The 22,266-nt window shown below is 40.6% G+C and overlaps 1 protein-coding gene and 1 non-coding gene across 2 annotated transcripts in view; both read right to left on the bottom strand.

Moving 5' to 3' along the window:
• Positions 1–22,266, bottom strand: part of SORCS2 (sortilin related VPS10 domain containing receptor 2) — an 844,346-nt gene that overhangs the window by 480,389 nt on the left and 341,691 nt on the right.
• On the bottom strand, positions 19,405–19,589 carry LOC116830359 (U2 spliceosomal RNA). Its single transcript, XR_004374976.1, has one exon. It is a non-coding gene; the product is annotated as a U2 spliceosomal RNA (small nuclear RNA).

Here is a 22,266-nt window from a genome sequence, read left to right as displayed (position 1 = left end):
TTGTGCCAGTTACATTTAAAAAAACTGCACTAAATACAAAACGCGCAGATGTATAATCAAAACCAATGCTAATCAAACACTCAAATGCACTTCTCAATAAGGGCTGCTTTTTCCATCCCAAACTTCAACTTCCTACACCAGCCATTTTGGCTGTAAAACTATTTTCAAGAATACTGTATAATGATGGTGAAAGGCTAGTTTTGTTTAATTTTCTGAACTCTCCTCCTAGTCAAAAGCATTTGAACCATTTTGGCTCCAAAGTTCAGGGGAGGGGGAACAACTTTGGGTAGAGACCAAGCCTGGACTATTAGAGCCTACAAGGAATAATTTGGGAAAGTAATTTAAAAGAGTGAATTAGAATGGAAACACTTAGGCAACCTTGGTTATAGCTGTCTGTTCTGTTCCAGGTATCGTTCCTTTGATAAAAGTTTTAAGGTATTTATCAGGAAATACAGTTCCACTAAAATGTTATCTTCTCTTTTAGTAGTACACACAAAACAGTAAGATCTTGCTCTGAAAAAGCATTTACCTAAACCCTCTCAGGAGTCTGTAAAGAACATCTGGGTGATACACAGCCTACCAAGAGTCTACCTCAGAGCTGGCTGAGTACCAGCAAGCCTGATAAATGATCTCTACATTATATCAGAGATAAGTCTCTGGCCGGTTATTCCACAGTGACAACCAGTGGTGAAATAAACACAGCCAGCAGGCTCATGGTGAGACTCCAGACAAGGCCTTTCATATGATCATAGAATCATACGAACGTAGGGCTGGAAGGGATCTCAAGCACCAAGTAAACCTAAACCACCCCTGACAGGTGTTTGTCCAATCTGTTCTTAAAACCTCCAATGACAGGGATTCCACAACCTGCCTTGGAAGCCTATTCCAGGGCTTAACTATGCTCATAGTTAGAAAGTGCTTCCTAATATCTAATCTTATGCCGAAATAAATCTGTTAGTCTTTAAAGTGCCACCAGACTCCTCATTGTTTTTGTGGATATAGACTAACACGGCTACCCCTCTGATACTTAATATCTAACCTAAATCGCCCTTGCTGCAGAGTAAGCCAATTTTTTCTTGTCCTACCTTCCGTGGATATGGAGAACAAAGTCTAACACAGAGTCTTATAGAAGTCTCATAGTCATAGAAGCATAGAATAGAATCATAGAATATCAGGTTTGGAACGGACATCAGGAGGTCATCTAGTCCAACCCCCTGCTCAAAGCAGGACCAATCCCCAACTAAATCATCCCAGCCAGCTTTGTTGAGCCTGACCTTAAAAACCTCTGAGGAAGGAGATTCCACCACCTCCCTAGATAACCCATTCCAGTGCTTCACCAACCTCCTAGTGAAAAAGTTTTTCCTAATATCCAGCCTAAATCTCCCCCATGGCAACTTGAGACCGGTACTCCTTGTTCTGTCATCTGCTTCTATAAACTTATAGAAGAAGTCTTATAGAAGTCTAACATCTATCATCAGGCCCTCCATTAATGTTCTTTTCTCAGGACTAAATATGTCCAAGTTTTTTAATCTTTCATCATAGAACAGGTTTTGTAAACCTGTTATCACTTTTGTTGCCCTCCTCTGGATTCTTCCCAATTTGTTCACATCTTTCCTAAAGTCTGATGCCCAGAACCGGACATAGTACTCCAGCTGAGGCCTCACCAGTTCTGAGTAGCACCATATAATTACCTCTCATGTCTTACACACAACACTACTGTTAATACATCTCAGAATATTAGCCTTTTTTACAACTGCATCACATTGTTGACTCATTCACTCTGTGAGCCACTGTACCCCCCAGATCCTTTTTAAGCAGTGTCATCATTTTGTAGTTGTGCATTTGATTTTTCCCTTCCTCAGTGTACTACTTTGCACTCGTCTTTATTGAATTTCATCTTGTTGAATTCAGACCAATTCTCCAATTTATCAAGGTTATTTTGAATTCTAGTACTATCCTACGAAGTGCTTGCAACACCTTCCAGCTTGGTGTCATCCAATCTCCACTCTATTATCCAAGTCATTAATGAAAATATTGACTAGTTCCAGACCCAGGACAGAGCCCCATTAGATACATTCTCTCAATCTGTCAGCAACCTATTGATAACTACTGTTTGAGTAGTGTCTTCAACCAGTTCTGCACACACCTTATATTAATTTCATCTACACCATATTTTCCTAGTATGCTTATAAGAATGTCATGTGGGACTGTGTCAAAAGTCTTACTAGCATGGTCCCCAAACTTTTTTGCTCATGCCCCCCCCTTACCTGGCCCATGCCCCCAGAATCTGTGGTGGAGAGTCGGCACCAGGAGCAGGGCTGGGCACTGTAAGCTGTGGTTGGGAGTGGGGGCCAGGCCGGGGGCTAGGCACTAAGTGCAGGGCTGAGAGCAGGTGCTGGGGACAGAGAACAGAGTTGGGGACAGAGCTGGACTGGGGGGCACTCCCTTCCCTCTCCCATGGAGCTGGCCCAGGCCCTGCCACATCCCCCCGAACATTCCTCCACCCCTCCCAGGGGGGTGCACCACACAGTTTGGGGACCACTACCTTACTAAAAGCAAGATATATCATGCCTATTGCTCCCCCCTAATTCAGTAGGTGAGTAACCCTGTCAAAGAAGGAAATTAGGTTAGTTTGGCATGATTTGTTCTTGACAAATCCAGATTGGCTATTCCTTATAATCCTATTATCCTCCAGGTGCCTACAAACAGATTGCTTCATAATTTGTTCCAGTATCTATTCAGGTATCAAAGTTAGACTGACTTGTCTATAATTCCTGGGGACCTCTTTTCGAAGATAGAAAACTATGTTTGCCCTTCTCTGGTCCTCTGGGATGTCACCCATTCTCCATGAGTTCTCAAAGATCATGATTCTGAGATTGCTTCAAACTACTTCCTTAAGTATCCTAAGGTGGATTTCATCAGGACCTGCCAACCTGAATATATCTAACTTATCTAAATATTCTTTAACCTATTTTTTCCTTGCATTTCTTCCCCCTTTGTTAATATTAATAATGGTAAATATGTAGCCAGAATTTACCTTTTTAGAAAAGACTGAGGCAAAACAGGCATAAATACCTTACTCCCTTGTTTATATCATCCACTATTAGCTCTCCTTCCCCACCAAGTAGAGGACCTACCACTTTCCTTTGTCTTTCTCTTGATTCTAATGTAGTTTATATAACCTCTTCTTATTGCTTTTCATCTCCCTTGTTTGGTGTAACTCATTTTACACCTTTTTGACAGGAGCATCCCTAAAGGGCCCTTTTTGGCACTTTAGCTAAAAACTAGCAGGATCACCCATGTCTATTGGCACAGTATGGACTGAGAAGAGTTTCTCTGTTTGACATGAGCTTCACATACTGAGAGCCTTGAGCAGTCATACTTTCATAAAACAAGACAGATGCTTGTTCCAATTCCATTTCATCAGAGCTCCAGAGAACCCTAACATGTAATAGTGGTATAACAACAATCCAACAATCTGATAACGTACAGGCCTGGTGCTTCCACTAACATCAGTACTCATTTATCCTCTCATCTATCACTGCACACTGATGCCTAGTTATCAAGAGCATGTGCCCAATTTTGTCCGAAGCACCATGACATACACAAAATGTGTTGTTTCCTGGGAGAACATATACAATTTGCCACCGTTTTGTTAAATTTCTTTGAAAACAATTTTTTTCAGGCTTACATAAGCCTTTGTTTTTATCTTAAAATATTTTTTTTTTTTTTGCTTTATTTTATTTGCTGTCTGTTGATGTTAAATATACCTTGCTGCCTTACCTTCAGATCCAGACCAGGAAGAGAATTCTCTCCCAGAGACACCATCATATCTATTGGTTTTATGCTGTTTTCCAATTAAAGACCAACTTAACGAGTATTGTTTTGAAAGGTACAAGGATTAATAGAGATGATGAAAACAAGCAATTGTACAACTTCCCAGCCTTAGTCACCAGCTATGGTGGCTCTAGTTCCTCCCTACCACAGCCTACGTGTCTTCTTTAAAGTTGTAGTTACTAAATAGAAAATTTGCATTTAAATTTCCTGTTAGTGAGAATTGAGATCATTCATACTTATGTGAATTAGGCATTCTCCCTTTTAAAATTACAACCAACTACAAAGTGAAACCTGTCAGGTTCACTTAATCATGTCCATCAACAATAACTGGATCAATAACAAAATATCTACTGGACAATGCAGTTTCTTCACATCTTCTGCAGTTCTTTGTCCTGGATTTGAACTGTTTACTGTATGTATCATTTCCACAGAGCTAAACCTCAAATCCTGTTGCATAACTACCAGTAGTTATCAAACCATACTGGAGATTATACTAGCCAACACAAAACAGATCATCTCATTCAGCAATCACCATTAAATTCTGCAGCAAGACATGCTTTTTTGTAGATAATGAGATCAAAAGTTACTTTGATGTAACTTAGAGCCTAATTTACTAAAGATTTGTAAAGCATTTATGAAGTTTTCCCTGCAGAGCTCTCAACCTGCCAATATCCAAATCAGAGACAAAGACTCAAAAGAGAAGCAAGTGGGGAGGAGAGAAAGGAACAAAGGAATATGGAGTTTATTAGGAAGCAGCAATTATTTCTTTAAGAGAAATACTGTGCTTTTCATCCTTAATTGCACAATTTGGCATTTCCAAGGTAAATAATGTAATAATAAAAAGTGTATTTGATTTACATGGCACTAAGATAAATTTGAGAGTCCTAATAAAGGATTATTTAGCCAGAGGTACAAGTCCTTCCAGTTCTTTTTAGCATGGAATACACCAAAATTGTTATAGACAGCTTTATGGCCAGCTTTTGAAATATTAAGCATGATTTTCCTCTTAACAGCAATGTTAATCAGGAGTAACTCCATTGAAAGAAATAAGCGAAAGTAGAGTCAGGTCCATTATCGCTCAATTCAGAGCTACCATATTCTTTACTGGGTGGTGGGAAGAGCAATCTGCAAAGCCTGTGGTTAGCCAAAAAGTACAGGTCTATTTTTATACAGAGATCAGCATAAAACTCCAGTTCAATACACCTGGAGTTGGTGTATCTGTAGATTAATCTGGAGATTAAGAAGAAAAATGGGCAGTACATAATGGCTGTGTGTGTGTTTTTGGACCCTACAGATTTTACATAAGAGCATGCCTGCAAATAATTTCTGTGACGTATGCAGTGTGTGTGATGATGCACTGTAGTTTGGAGAGAGAGTCTGACATTTTTATTAAAAAACAAACTTCTCTTAAGTAAGGTTGCTTTTCTGATCCTTTAACAACAACAAAAACTTTCTGTTATACATATACAATGGGAAAGTCACTGTCCTGACAATGAAAATGCAATACAGGTCTTCCTTCAAAAAAAATAAAAATAATAAAAAAACCCAACAACCTAAACAAAATTCTTTGATATTTTCATCCACTAGTTGGAACCTATACCCTATCTAAATCAATCAGTGCAGGTGAATTCTTCTGCATGAGACATTCTGCACAGCAAGAGTAACTACTTAGATTACTATTTTGTTTATACTGGAAGCTGCTTTTCCAAACACATCTGTTCTAGTTGTAAACTGAATGCAAAATTATACTCTTCCTGGTGAGAGTAAAGAACAAACTACTACACATCTTTACTATATACTTCAGATTTTGAAGATGTCTTTCCTTAGGGTTTTGTATTGGTTACTTACTGTGTATGCTGTCTGAATGACACTTCTACGATTGAGTGTCATTACTGCTAAATCCTATCAGAAGCAGCAATATCACCCAGACACTAGGCATTGACTCAGCTACTAACACAATCAGAACTTTGAGGATTTAGTCAAATGGCAAAAATGGCATGTACAGTAACTCCTCGCTTAACGCTGTAGTTATGTTCCTGAAAATTGTGATTTTAGGTGAAATGATGTTAAGCAAATCCAATTTCCCCATAAGAATTAATGTAAATAGGGGGGTTAGGTTCCAGGGATTTTTTTTTTCACCTGATAAAAAACTATATTATATATATATATACACACACACACACATATATATATCTATAACATACATACACACACACACACATAGTATAAGTTTTAAACAAACAATTTAATACTGTACACAGCAATGGTGATTGTGAAGCTTGGTTGAGGTGGTGAAGTTAGAGGGTGGAAGAGGGTGGGATATTTCCCGGGGAATGCCTTACTGCTAAATGATGAACTAGCATTCAGCGGAGCCCTCCAGGGTTAACACATTGTCGTTAATGTAGCCTCACACTCTACAAGGCAGCACAAATGGAGGGAGGGGAGACAGCATGGCAAACAGAGATGGAGACACACACCCTGTGTGTGGGAGAGAAAGAGGGATGTGCATTGCCCCTTTAAGTATGCTGACCCCACTCGAAGTACATTGCCTTTAAAAAAAAATCAGGAAGTTGAGACAGTAACAGGCCAGCAAGCTCTCTCCATCCTGAGCCCTGTCCTCTCCCCACCCTGCTCTATATGGAGAAGGGGTAAGTGGGAGGCAGGAGTAGGGGGGAGGGGGACACCCGGACATTAGCTCCCCTCTTCCCCCCTCCTCTGCACAGCAAGCAGGAGGCTCCCAGGAGCAGCTCCAAGGCAGAGGGCAGGGGCAGCACATGGCAGTGGAGGGAGGGACAGCTGAACTGCTAGCAATTGGTAGCCTGCTGCAGAGGGAACTTAGGGAGCAGGGAGCTGATAGGGGGGCTGCTGGCCCACCCTGGTTCCAAGCCTCCATCAGCTAGCGGCAACGGGCTGCTCTTTCTGCAAGCAGTGAACAAAGCCTTCCCTGGCCTATTATATCTGCCACCAGTGATGAGAGCTGAATCTATCCTTAATAATTTATGCACATTGTGATTTACATTATGGTGCAAATTACACTGATGTCAACAAAATGCTGATTGTCTATTGAGTAAAAATACCTGAATATGTTGTGCCACTGGCATTTAACCAAAATCCAAATAAAGATAGTGGTTAGCGATTAGCTCCAAAATATGACTTCATAGAATTATAGAAGATTAGGGTTGGAAGAGATCTCAGATCATCTAGTCCAACCCCCTGCTCAAAGCAGGACCAATTCCAACTAAATCATCCCAGTTAAGGTTTTGTCAAGCCGGACCTTAAAAACCTTTAAGGATGGAGACTCCCCCCAGCTCCCTAGGTAACCCATTCCAGTGCTTCACCACCCTCCTAGTGAAATAGTTTTTCCTACTATCCAACCTAGACCACCTCCACTGCAACTTGACACCACTGCTCCTTTTGGACACACAGTCCAACACAACTGCAAATATGCTTAAAACACTGCAGTATTTCCAACCTCAAGGGATCAAAAATCATGAGTCAGACCCCCAAATATCATGAGATTTCAAACACCATCAAATCATATTTTAGTCTTTCTTGACTTCTACTCCTCTGCTAATGTGTGTGTGATAATTTTAGAAATGTCAACGCACACATGGAAAAAACCACTTTTTTCATGGCTGTTCAGATGGAGATTCCACTTATGCTCGCCTCACCCTTAAGACACGGTGTCATGGTACAATCCCCACTCTGAACCTTAGCGTCCAAGAGATGGGGTACCAGCATGTATTCCTCTGAGCTTAATCACCAGCTTAGAACCTGTAGCGCTGCCACCACCAGGAATTCCATGTCTGTACACCTGGTCTCCACCAAAAACCCGCTGCCCGGGGACCCAAGACCCAGACACCTCTGGATCTCACCACAAGGAAAGAAAACCCTTTCCCCAACGTTGCCTCCCAGGCTCCCCTCTGGTTTAACCCTGGAGATTACTGTGATGTCCACACTCCTTGAATCTTAAACAGAAGGAAAATGCACCTTCCCCACATCCTTCTCTTTCCCCCTCAACCAGACTCTTCCTGAGAGAGATAGTAAATCCTGACACAGAGGAAATCAGCCGCTCTCTCCCCCTCCTCCTTTCTCCCCACCAATTCCCTGGTGAATCCAGACCCAGTCCCCTGGGGTCTCACCAGAATACAAAAAAAAAACCAAATCAGGTTCTTAAACAGAAACTTTAATTAAAAGAGAAAAAAATAGTAATTAATCTTTGGTAATTTACAATGGAGTAGGTACAAGGGTTTTTTAGTTCTAGACACTGGGACACCTCCCAGCCTAAAGTAAGTCAAGTACAAATTCAAAATCCTTTCAAGCAAAACCACAAATTTTGAACTCCTTTCAGCCAAATGCACATTAAACTCCTTCCAGTCAAATGCACATTGGTTAGATAAAGAAAACAAAACAAATAAGCCTAACTGCGCATTCTCTGATCAAACTAAGCTAAAGATCAACTTTTATTATATGATAATCTAATAAGAACCCCTGTATTCAGGGAAGATTGGAGAGAAACCTGGATTACTCGTCTGGTTCCCCTGAGCCCCAGAGTGAAAGCAACAACCAAAAACTAACAGCACACACAGAAACTTCCCTTCCTCAAGATTTGAAAGTATCCTGGCTCCTGATTGGTTCTCTGGTCAGGTGACAGCCAGGCTACTGAACTTGTTAACCCTTTATATCAAGGAGATATAAAGTACTTTTGTGCTATTAACTTTTCTTATCTGTTTATGACACACGGGAATTGCCATCTACTCCCTATTACTGTCTTGATTCTCTCTCCTTCTAGTTTATTTCCTTTGAAAAAAGACGGGCTGGATGTTAAATAGTTTGAGAACCAGTAACCAAATTAATGCTTCATGATTCATACTTGCACTTTGAACTTATACTACTTTTTAGGGTAGATGAGTTCAAGATAAACTAAAAAAACTTTAAACACATATCCATCATTCATATAAGCAATAATGCCATTGTAAAATAAATATGGAATCTGATATCCTTTTGCTAGAGCAACATTTTCCCTGTCTCCCTTTGCCCCCCACCCACATCCCCTACACCCCATTCCTCTGCATCCCTTAAATGTGCCTCCTGCTCCCCCCTCACTCTTCCCATCTGCCTTTCACAGTATTGCCTCACAGTCACTGTGTCCTGTCTAGCCCCTTGTAACAGAGAGTGGCATCCTTTTTCCTCCGGTCATGTCTTACACCTTACTGAAAACTATGGGATGTGGCAACCAATTTTAATAAGGGGCAACCTCATTTCCACATGCAGATAGACTGGAGGGAAATGGCCATCTTTCTGGGGTCAGCCCCATTATGACTAAAATGGTGGCCATTTTGAATAAGAGAAAATTCACAAGTTGTCAGCCTTTCATTGTTTTCATGAGAAAGGTAAAAAAAAAAAAAAAAAAAAAACCCACAACCCTAAAACCACACACCAAAAATTGCTACTGTTGCAATAAGAGCATGAAAGTTGGTGATAAGGACCGTGTCTTTATTCGGTGGCTAGCATAACTCAATCACAAAAAATAGTACACTGATTGAACAGAATGGCTTTTCATAGCATAACAAGCTACTAAATCTCAAGTAGCAATATTGCTAGACTGAGACTGTTCCTTTTCTCTCTTCAACATCCCTTTACTGAACAGAGTAACTATATGATTTGTATTGTGAGAGCACCTACAAGCACCAATCAAACCCTACTGTGCTAGACACCAACACATAATAAAAAGGACGGTCCCTCCCATAGTGAGCTTACAGTGTGAGCATATGAGCAGAGAAGAGTGGTGCAACAAATGGGAAGAAAAAAAGGTAATATATCCACTTTAAAAATGACTAAATAAAGATAGAGAGTGACTTATCCCAGAGATGGGAATGACATTGAAATCCTATTTCCTGACTATCCCCTCTAGTATATGGTATTCATTTGACAAAGGCGGTACAAGTTACACCCACAACTCTCAAGAAGAAAGGAGGATATAGCATCTCAAAAAATTGCTTGGTGATCTCAGGCAAGCTAGGGCAGTAGAAGGGGCACCAGATGCACTGCACAGGACTTGATATGTTCAGTAAACTGGAGTAAAATGGGTCTAATCTTCCACAATGGACCATTATTCAGTATTATTCTTCCCAGAAGCAGGAAGAAAGCAAGCTATCCTCCTGAGGAACATTCTACTTCCATTTACGCCACTCTGAGCATAAGAGATACTGATACCAGTGTGAAGTCTAGTTCTTGGAGAATTCTGGTTACCTATGAGGTTTACCAGGGATTCGTGTAATATAGGACTTATTGGCCATATGGAACTCATATTGTTACCATACCAACAACATGCATGTAGTAGTGCATTGTGGGTTTTATGGTGTTCAGGTATATATAATTAACTGAACTCATGGTCTTTATTAAAGATGCCTATCGGAATGGCTCAGTCATCTGTTACGTCTATGATCCATCCCCATTCATTTTACTGTGCTTCTGAAATTTTTGATTGAATGCAAACGTATACTGCATTTCCAACAACATGTGCACCAAAGGAGCATCACTCCAGACCTGGCAGATGCGCATTCGTACAACAGAAATATTATGTGTGAAACACTATCAGATAGTTACATGCCAAGATTCCTGACTCCAAGTCCAGCAATTCAGCCACTTGACTGCACAAAATTGGGATGCCGGGCTGTATTGTTAAAAGGAGAGGTATTTTACGTCCTGCCATTTATCTGTATTGCCTTGGGAAGGGCAACTGCTGTTTCAGCTTTATCAATGAGAGTGCTAACCTCAGTCTATTGGTCGCATTACACATTGAAGGGCTACAGATCACCAGGAAAGCAATTGATCTTTCCCTCCTGAAGATGCATTCAGACTGTGGCAGTTAAATGTTCCAATTTCTTGCTTTGGGGCTGCAAATACTCAAATTTTACACACCATGAGTTAGTTTACTTACAAATGAATAATCCTGCTTGAGATCCAACAGCCCCAGAACAAGAGGAAAAAAATTTGCTTTCCTACCATACAGTAATTGCTATCTTCATGATCATAAGTGATTTGAAGCAAAAATGCAGAGAAGTCTTTATGAGCTCTAATATAGTACATTATCTCTGTGGGCTATAAAAATCTATTTTTCATACATAATACAAAATAAAATAATATAACATAACATAATATGATTGTACTTGTAATCTGTGTTGAATGCCATGCTTCCCCAAGCCCTCAGCAGCACCATGAGTGCTCTCATATGCCAATAGCTGGGGGAAATTGCACGTTGGGATGGAGTCACGCCAGTAGAATATTTGTCCAGTTGCATGCAAGGGATTGTGCTCTATGAAATGCAACACCATCTTAGTGGAATGTACTGTACATACTCTACCTCTCCCAACTTCATGTTACTCTGATTTTAAAAGCTTAGTTTCCTTTAACATGCATTTAGTTTGAATTTGGTTAGCCCACTAAATAAAGTTTCATCCTCACATGCAATTCTTCACAGGAAGGTCTTTTTACTTTTTGCCCAGTACACTTAAAAGAGTTACCACTATGCCCTTTATTTGAACAAACTATGTTTGATCTGTTTCTCTTAACGTGATTCTCCAAAAATGTTTTTAAGGGAATATCAGCATAGATCTATAAATCATTTAAGGATTAATCTTTCTAAATTCTCTCTTATTATGTCTTCACATATTTGTTACTGCTCTTTTAGAAACAGTCAAGGTTAATTGGAGCAAAAGTTTAGGATCCAGATTCTCAGGGATGCCCATACTTCAAAGGTTTCCCCCCCACACACAAAAATGAACATAGGATAGATATATGTGCCCAAACAGTATTGGGGGTATTTGTGCAAACCAACTTGCATGTGTTACCCACATACCTCCTGCATGTGGTGTTCTGTCCCATCTAGTGGCACCAAGACCACTTAGAGAGAGAGAGAGAGAGTTAAATGAGTCTGCTCTACAGCCTTAGCTAACAGTCAGCTTTTAGCTCATGCAGTAGAGGCTCATGTGCACTAAGCTCCACAAGTCCCAGGTTCGATCCTGCTCAATGACAAGCAGGGTCTGTTGCCATTACACATGCATGGACAGTAGATGTAGAATAGAGGGGCAAGGGAGAGTCTTAAGGGGAGAAGTATTGCATGTTTAAATTCATTGCATACAAAAGTACATACACATTTAAACATGCACATTGTTGAAAATTAAGTGATATAATCCTGTACGTCTTTTGTGAAGCAAAATTATAGCCTCTATTTCCTGTAGGCTCTGAGGAAGAGGGTAGAGGGAAATAAAATTCAGTAGAAGATACAGAAGCAAATCACAGGCCATTTTTGGAACACAGTTTATTCTTGGATTTTGAAAAAAAGTGAACACCAGCACCAATTTAAAGGGATTAAGTGAATCAGTGGAAAGCCATAGCAGGTGGTAATTTTGCAACGGAAACCTGTGTGTGTGTGTGCCATTTATAAATTCTAAAAGGACACAGTCCAGCTTTTGTACGCCTATTTTAGTCTTTGTTTCAGTTTATCTTTTAACCAAAAGTCTCAACAATGATACTGGGATACCTGATAAATTTACTGACAGTGGGAAAAAAAGTTAAAGACACTGTCCTTGTGTTTAAAGTTTGAATCTTCAGTGCACAGACTTATCATTACGTAAAGTAGTTGGTGTCATAAAGTTAACAGTCAAGGAGACTTGATGTGTGTTAGAACTAACATCCGAGGTGACCAGACGTCCTGATAAAATTGGGACCGTCCCGATATTTAAGTGTTTGTCCGGCGTCCCAACCGATCTTTGCAGTATTCCTTTTTTCTTTTTTTGTTCCGCTGGTCCCCATGTGTCCCGATATTTTCTTCCTCTCATCTGGTCACCCTACTAACATCTCTCTGTCTCACGCACACACAAAATGCTCACCTGGTTAGAAGTCTGGGCCATCTATATAAGGAGGATAGAAAATTCAGAGCAACAGAAAAAAAGAAGACCTACATCAGGATTTTTTTAAACCTTTAAACTTAACTCTATGAAGCCAGAAGCTCGTTTGGTCACCATCTTGCTCAGATGTCTCATTCTATCCAACGCAGTAAATGTGGGTAAGTGGTCAAGATAAGCTTAAGTTTTTGGAGGTGTACTACAGGAAATGGCAATGCTAGCAGAAAAAAAAAAAAAGTGATCATGCTGTCTCCAGTGTCAGCAGTCCAAAGATGAGATATAGGTCTTTAACAGCTGACGCCCTTGCTAAAACCCATGATGTGAAAACTGACCACCGATCTAAAACATTCACTGCAGCAGTGAAAGATGACAAAGCCAGCTCTATCCCAAAAAAATAATAATGTTTTAGTAAACTGAGTGTATCATCAACCTGGACACAGCTGAAGTTCCCATATACACAGGGGAGGCATGTTGTATTATGAACAGGTTTCCCACTAAAACTAGTTGTTCTGGGACAGATTGGCCCTTGCAAGGGTGTGCCCCATGAGGGAAGAGGAGGGGAGGGCACAAAGAACCCTACTTCTTCCTCTCGGCAAAGTCAAAGGACAATCACAGTCCCACAGGGCATGGACATGTCTTTTGCATGCACTGTCTTCACTTGGATAAGTAAGTTACAACATATTATTAGTATCACGCATTCATATAATACATTTTCTGGTTTTGACCCAATGAGCAATATTCAAGTGAATACTACTTCACGTAGTCTTGTGGTCACATGGTCTAATATGTTAGAACATTTAGGGATTCTATTTTAATTCAGATATAAAAAAGGCAGAGTTAATGTTGATTGTTAACATTTAAATCTGCAGTTCCTGACATTTGTGCACTTGCTTTTTTCAACCTTAATATGAGGTGTCATTGGTGTTTGCAAAAACAAACAAGAACAAAAGGAAAAAAGAAATGCAGAGCTACTCTCTTTGCAAAGCATGCAAGCTACCCTATCTTTTACAGGCAGAGCAGATGAATTAATTGAACTGGAGGTATCCAGTTTGAAGAGTCTGTGAGATCTTTGAACTGGAGCAATTTAGTTTGTGATGTCTGAGCTCAGATATCCTGAACTGAGGCCAGTTTGGGTTCGTGGGGTAAAGACATTGGCTAGATTTTAAAATGCTCAGCAGTGAAATAGTTAAATAGCTGCTATTCTCATTTGTATCATTAGGTTTGAAAGTCAACAACCCACTGAAATAAATGCAAGAGCTCAGCCTCTTCCGAGGCTATTTTGTACAGGCTGTTTGCAGACTGAGGCAGGCATAAAACTGCCTCTATCTGCCCACTTAACTTTTGGAAGTTTTTATCATACACAAACTTCCATATATTTAAAATGAAAGGTTAGCTACAAGAGCAGAATTCTGAGACAACAGCTGGATTATCTAGCACATTATACAGCAGTAAAACCGTAGGATACAACAGACCTGTGACAATTCATACACCCACCATCCCAACTATCATACTTCACATCCTCCCCTTTGCCACTACTAGAAAATACTCATCTGCAGGAAACTCCTGGTGTTTCAACACCAGAAAAAGATTTTAAGATCAATATAAGATGTAGAATCCTGCTACTGATTTCTTGCAGCTCCATTCCAGTTTGTCTCAGAGGTCTCATGCACAGAAATCTATCACTGACTTTGACTCTCCCTTTGTCTGAGTATATATATCAAGACAAGAAATAAAGAAGTGCAACTTTCTTTGCTTGGAGCTGCAAAGAGAACACAATCATTAATTCACACATGGTTTACGGCCAAGCTGCCAGGACTCCAATTTTAAATTTTCTTCCTCTAACTTATCTTTGCATTACTTTTAACTGCTTATAGCAGGGGACGCTAAAAGAACAAAGCACAAAGACCTGTTTACAAAGAAAGCCTCGATAGCAAATTAGGAATTCTTTCTGATAAAATGAGGAATATTATGTAAAGCTGTTTTATCCACTCCTGTAGATTTCAGTATGACGAGGTAAGATTTGTTTTCCGAAATGATTCTTAAATTAATTACAGTAAACAGGTTTCTCATTATTTCCTTCTGTTTGGCATCTGCATTCACTTTAATGAAGCCTTGGCCCAACTTTATCAATTACCATCGAAAGCATTTGCCGTATGTATAACATGTCAAAGTACAAGGTTATTTAGTCATCATCTATTTTGAAACAAATATAAAACAAAGTGAGAAGCTCATCTGTCAAGAGCCAATAGCTCCGGCTAGTTAAAGTGAAAAATGGGGTACCATACCTATGAAGATCATTTGGAATTATGTTCATAATAAAATCATCTTTACTGCACCATTCAGGGCAAGACTGTGCAAGGGCCGGTGGTCTTGTATGAAAAATAGCTTGCTAGGGTCTGAAGGGGTGGGGAGGGGAGCAGAGCTCCTGCTGTGATGTACATTCCTCCTACCCAAAAGCAAATGAACTGACCAAAGCACTCACTCAGTATCCTCACATACAAATACACATTCTACAGCTAGAAAAAACTAAGGCTTGGCAGAGTAGAATGGTTAGATTTTGTCTAATACAGGGGTCCCCAATGCAGTGCCTGAGGGCACCATGGCACCTGCTGGGGCGGCTACGTGCGCCCGCGTACTGGCTGGCGGACGGGCATCCGCCAAAATGCTGCTGACAAGCTGCATCATCCAGAGGCGTCGCCGCCAAAATGCTGCCGATTTTCAGCGTTATTTCAGCTGCAACGCTTCTTGATGATGCTACTTGGCAGCAACGCCTATTAACGTTGCCGCTTGTCAGCAGAATTTCAGCAGATGCTCTTCTGCCACCATAGTCCTCTGTGGCTCGTCATCTGGCACCTGCCAGATGAAAAAGGTTGGGGACTACTGGTCTACAAGAATTACAAAACTGGTGTTTGCTAGCAGCATGAAGCATGGAATATATTTGGGTTTTAGTAAGATGTGTGTTCCCATACCCTTATAAAAGCTCTCTTGAACACTGCCACATGGATGGAAAATTTACTAAGGGACCATGAGAAATTATGATGTTTCAAGTTATTGAAGGGAGGGTAGCTAGCAAAAATTTATCTACAGAAAGACAGACAATTTACTTAGGTTTTATAGGACAAGTATCAGGACAAGTGAGAAGTGTCAGGATTTAGGGCAGGGACTAGAAAAGGTAGTGGAAGTATGTGGAAAGGGTTGGGGGCAAATATGTCAAAGCTTGGGGTAGTGGATTAAAGTTAGTACAACTCCGTTTCTGCTGTCCCTCAGTCTCCTGGCAATGCCCACTCCAGATCCTTGTATATGTTTCCTCAACCCCCTTCCCTCCATCACACCCTTCTCCAACCCCTGAGCTAACCCGGACTCTCCCCTATCCATATAGTCGTCCTACAAAACTTCAGAAAATCCTCTCTCTCTCTGAAGATAACTTTCCATTAGACTCGGTGGAACTTCTCTAGACACTTCCTTTTCACAGCTTGACGGATGCATTAATAAATTAATACTGACTTTTGTCTACTATCCAGGCAACTCAGGGAAAGGACGTGAGGGAGGCTGAGGCTCAGAATAGAAAGTGCTCTCACCCTCCTAACAAGGTCTCTGAATATTGGCAGACAATCCTCAGCCTCACTGAGGCACAGGCACTTCTGAGCCTGTCCAGCACCTGTGTTGAGATGAAAGGGAACCCAGGCCCTCTCTTTATTAGTCAGGTTCACCATTGCACCTGGAAACCTTAATGCTTGGTCCTTTTAGAGGACCACTGCATGTCTAGAGCACCCCTTCAGACCACATTTGCTGCCCTATGGCTAGACAGTCCAAATTAGGCGGGAATTCAGTGCTACTGTGACCTGCCATCTGGACTAGACACAGCAGAGGGCACACAGAGGTGTCAGGGAGACCAATACAGTCTAATAATCCAGACTACATACTATCCTATGTCTGTGTTAGTATCACTGGCAATCCCTTGAGGTCGAGGATGATTTCTTATTTTTTTTCTTATTTTTCATGGGTCCTTTGGTGGCTGAGGAGTCCGATCCTTGAGCCACAGGCTCATTGGCAGACGTTGCAGGTGGTGTTGAGAGACAGGGTTGGGCCGTGATTGCAGAGTGACAGTTGTCTTTCCTTTCTTTTCTGGTGCTTTTCTGTGACCAGGACAAGGCGATTTTCCTCAAAAGTGGACGTTCCCTCTCTGACAAGTTTTCGCCAGTTATCCCTGTCCTGGGCTACATCTCCCACTGTGTGGTGTTGATGCCACATCTCTTGATGTTTATCTTGCAGGTGTCTTTAGTGCATTTCTTTTGGTCTCCCCGTTTCCCTTCTCCTTTGGTGAGTTGGGTGTACAGCAGCTGTTTTGGTAAGTGTACATTAGGCATGCGCATACTGTGCCCGCTCCACCTCAGCTGGTGCTGGATAATCTGGGCTTCAACACTGAAGATGTTGGCCTCTGTAAGGACACTGACATTAGTGCGATGATCCTCCCACTTTATGTTGAGGATCTTCCAAAGAAAGTGCTGGTGCTGGCATTCCAGGTTTTTCAGATGTTTTCCGTAGGTCACCCAAGTCTCACAGTTGTAGAGGAGAGTTGAGATTACCACCGCTTTATAAACTAGAAATCTAGAGGGTGTTCTGATGTGATTGTTGAACACCTGGTTAGACAGTCTGCCAAAGGCAAGACTGGCACAGGAAATTCTGTGCTGAATCTCGACATCTATGTCTGCCCTCTGTGAGAGATGGCTGCCAAGATAGGCAAAGTGTTCTACATTTTCCCGTTCTTCTTTGTCAGTGTAGATCTTCCTTGCTGGGTCTGATGATTGACCGGGGACTGGCTGGTGGAGAACTTTTGTTTTGCTGATATTCTGAGTTAGCCCATGGCTTTTGTAAGCTTCGGAGAAGCAATTAAAGGCTGTTTGTAGATCTTCCTTTAAGTGTGCAACTCAGGACAATCATCTGCGTACTGGAGTTTGGTTGTTGTTGCTGATATTACTTTAGCTCTGGCATGGAAACAAGAAAGGTTGAAGATGTTTCAGTCAAGCTGATATTGGATGCTAATGCCTGTTTAATTGGACACAAATGGTGTGTGCTCTAGCTTCAGATCTAAACAGTTAGAGAGAAGGGAGGGCCAGCAGGGGTTATTGGGAATTCCATGTATTGCCCATGCAGGAGAGGGTCCGAAAGGATGGCTTTTCCACTATAATCTGTGTAAAATAGCACTGAGCATCATTAAAGGGATATGGCACTTGTAGATACCAGCTGCAGAACCTCATTCACAGCCGCCACATTGACAGATTTGCCTAGCTCCACAGGCAAAGCAGATTCTAGGAGGCACACCCCTTTTTTGTCATTCACTGGTCATATGAGCATGCAAGACGCCCCTCTGACCCTCAAAGTGACCATGAGCTGATACTGTGTAGGAATTGCCCTATACCTGCTCCATATTCCACATTCCAGTACCTGGTTTTGGAAACCACTTACCAATTCTCTGCTCAGATCTTTTTATGATACTTTCCTATCAGTGCAGGTAGTGATGAGGTTTTTAATACTGTGTTCACATTATAGATACCCTCTGAGAGGACTGAGGAAAGTTTTTTTTGAATGACCTTGGATGGCGGGGATTGTACATTGAGGCTGTGCCATTTAGAAACAGGGAGCACAGCAGCCCTAGAAAGCACAGAGTCACACAACAGTGGAGTTTGTGGTGATGCTCCCAGGTGAGGATAAATACCCTGAGAGCTTGCATGCCCACTAGATTTTTCCCAAAGAACAAGCACCAGCCACATTCTGATTTGAAAATTCCTCTCGTTTCTTGAGAGCTCCAAACTGGCCATGCAAATCATCCCCAAAAAAGTTTCTTACAATATTCCCCTGACAGCATCATCTATAAAGTAGGTGGCAGAGCCAAACAGAACCTAGGACCTGTATGTTATCTTTCAATCCTACCTCCAAGAAAACAAATGCAAAATAAAACATTGTCTGGACATCTTGTTATCAGGGACTAATTGTTTTAACTACTCAGGACTAGACATAGTCCTGTAACACTTCTCTTAACTTAGAGTGACTACAGGAGATATCTTGTAAGCTAAAGAAGAACCTTTTGTACCCTTTAAAAGGAGGAACACACCTACCTGTTATAAACAACAGAAAAAGAGAGTCTCAAGAGAAACTCCAGGAAAAGCAGTCATCCTAAAAAACAAAACAAAAACCCACAGATAAAGAGAAAATATGGACCTCATTCCTTAGGATAACTCTAACAAGCCATTGTTAACAGGAAGGATTGCAATCCTTTCAGTACATATGTACAGAACAGATAGATAAGGAATTGTTGGGTGAGAAGATTAGTTAACTGATTTGACTCCATAACAGGATTCCTGTTCAAAATGCACCTCATGAACTCTCAAGCCAGGATTCTCCACCTCTCCAGCCTCACTCAAAAGCCCAGTTGTAAATGGAAAATTGAATTCCTATTCTGTCAGCTTCCACATGTTAGAACCTCCCTTCAAATTAAACAATCCTCTCACAGTTGCATCTGGGATTGTTCCCTGAATGTTGTGCTCCTTAGTAATGTTGTGCCAATGTAACCTTTGGGTAGGCTAGAGTTTACTGCCCTACCATTCTCCTAGTGCCTAAAAGAAACTTCCAAAGAAAAAGACATGGAGACCCAGAATTCTGTCACTGAGGAGTTTGAACAAGGATTGCATGGGGTCAACTTCCCCACAATCCAGTCCAAAAAGAGCAAAAGGAATGAACTTAATTCCTAAGTACCCATTTTATAAAATCTTAAGAAAAATAATATTAAACTGATAAGAACAGATACTACGCTTGATCTTAACTCACAGAGAGCCAAGAAGCATAACAACTTAGTTTCTACAACATAACATGGATACTTTATAATCCACATACATTATTTTCACATTTATACATAAATGTAAATAAAGAAAACAAATTTAATCTAAACAGGCCAGTCCCCACAGAAACAGTGAGAAGTAATTCAAGAATACCTAAAAGCTTAGGTTAAGTTCACCTGAATCTCAGTCTGTGATCACCAAAATCTACTGTCTGCTGAATCAAAAGAACTGCAGCAATATCTTCTCTCTTCTAGCTTGTAGGACCACCAATTGGTAGCCATGCAGACTCTTCCTCCTCCTCTGCTGATATTACTCCATTAGCTAGACAACTAACCAATTAACCAACTACTCAGTCTAAGCATATAGATTTAAAAAAAGTTATAAAAAAAAAATGAGGCTAACAAAATATAAATGACTTTCCCCATCATCACATTCAAAAAAGAGAAAAGTTGGTGAATCATACTAGTTAAAAATTTATCTAAAAAAGTTTGGCTAAAATCAAACATTCAAAGTATACTATTAAAATAAAAAATTATTTCTCCCTCCTAATTTCCCCTTTCTTTAATTAACACTGCCAAGGCGTCCCTGCTGGAGGGTTAACAATACCACTAACCTGCTGCAAAATGCTTCAGAATTAGGGAAAACCAACCCGCTTTCTGCTCCTATGGCACAGCTTCTCCCAACCCACACAGTACACGTGCCCTTTTGCAAAGCAGCTGCCATGACTACTTTCTCTCAATGGAGTCTGAGTCCAGCTACAGCTATTGAGCATACCCAAAACTACCACACACAATTTTAGAAACTTCTAGAGAGGAGTGCTAACTGATCATCTTGGGAGTTACATGTTAGTCTCTATATTTAAAAAATATCCAGAACCAAAAGAAGAATGCACTGGATTGCTTTGAGTTAGTGAGGGATTTAAAAAAATCTACCTCAGTACTTAGATGGCACCAATTTTAACCACCTAGAAACCTTCCAAGGTGATAGAGAAGGCAAAAGGGAGTTACAGGATGCATACTGGGTGTGACAGGACTCTTCAGGTTGTGTCTGGCAGAGCTGCCTGTGTAGTTTGTATAAACTTGAAATGAAACTACAAAGTGTTTCACAAATCCAGTTGTTACTGTTTTCATCTTCTCAAACATTTCTAAGTTACCACAAACATTACCACTGTTTAGAAGGAAAGCAAAGTCCTCCCTGCTTGACAAGCTCTGGTGCTCAGAGTGGCTGCTGCTAAATAGTCAGACTCTCCTCTGCCTTGCATTTATATAGCCTTTTATATTCACTTTGCACTCGCCTTGAAAAAGATTACACAAAAGGTGAAAGGCAGTGGAGAATAAGGCCCACAAAAATGAGACCCAAGGCCAAGATTTGCAAAAAATAGGAGTCTAAAGTCAGGCTACTAAGTTGACATGTAGGCACCTAAATCAGTGGTCTGATTTTCAAAAGCACCAAGAACCCAAGAGCTCCAATTGATTTCAATGGGAGTTGATGAGTATTCCAGACTTCTGAAAGTCAGGCTGCTTGAGGTACTTACGTTTTAGGTTAAAAAAAAAAATTTGTTTGACCCCAAACTGTATGCTGATGGAAGCAGAGAATAAGACAATACATTAGAGTCTATTCCCAGTACATGATATATAGGCAGTGCTCCTGGGTTCACTACACCCAGGCTATAGTATGAATTGTTCCCTTTGCCTTCTTCCCACTTAAGCTTCTGGTATTATTGCAACAGTGTCTAAGCTTAAATGTATCATTTATATTGTTTTTGTTCAAATACAAAATGATTTAGTGAAAAATTATGACATCTGTCCAGTGCATAATAAAACATTTTGAATGATAATATTGTGCAGCTATTCTTTTCTCTGCAAATGTTGGATTCTTCTGACATACTGTTACTTACAGTTAGTAAAAGTTCACATGCCAAGAAAAGCCATTCGACTTCCTTATATGTTTTGTCGCCAAGAAACCAAAAAGCTTAAGGTTTCTTGGAAAAACCAGTGTGCCAAGATTCAGTTCTAGTTTACAAAAAAAGCATAGCACTCAAAGAACAGAGCTTTGAAAGAGTAAACAACACTGTTGTAAAAGCATCTATTCTGCATGTAGGGGGAGGGATAGCTCAGTGGTTTGAGCACTGGCCTGCTAAATCCAGGGTTGTGAGCTCAATCCTTGAGGGGGCTGTCATAAACAGATTATTAAGGGTTAATATCTCTTTTACCTGTAAAGGGTTAACAAACAGGGAACCAAACACCTGACCAGAGGACCAATCAGGAGACAAGATACTTTTAAATTTGGATAGAGGGAAGTTTTTGTGTGTGTTTTTTGTCCGTTGTTTTCTCTTTTCTCGGGGGGTCTGAGAGAGACCAGACATTACTACAGGCTCTCTAAGTTTCTGTTCAAATAGTAACTAAAAACAGGCGGTTTAGGCTTTTTAATTGTTTTACTTTATTTGCAATTGTGGATCTGGCTGGTTAACTTTTATATGTGTAGTTGCTGGGAATATTTTGATTTGTATTGGTACTGGGGGAAAAATTTCTTTCTGGTGTCTGTAAGCTATAAGGACCCTGTATATTTACATCTTGAAGTTACAGAGATAATTCTTTACTTTTTCCTTTCTTTTATTAAAAGATTTCTTTTTAGAGAACCTGACTGATTTTTTTCTTGTTTCCCTTGTTTTATCCCAGGGGATT

Source organism: Chelonoidis abingdonii, chromosome 5, assembly GCF_003597395.2.
Source record: "Chelonoidis abingdonii isolate Lonesome George chromosome 5, CheloAbing_2.0, whole genome shotgun sequence".
Lineage (NCBI taxonomy): Eukaryota > Metazoa > Chordata > Testudines > Testudinidae > Chelonoidis > Chelonoidis abingdonii.
Note: the sequence above shows the minus strand (reverse complement) of the source record. Positions and strands in the feature narration are given on the sequence as shown.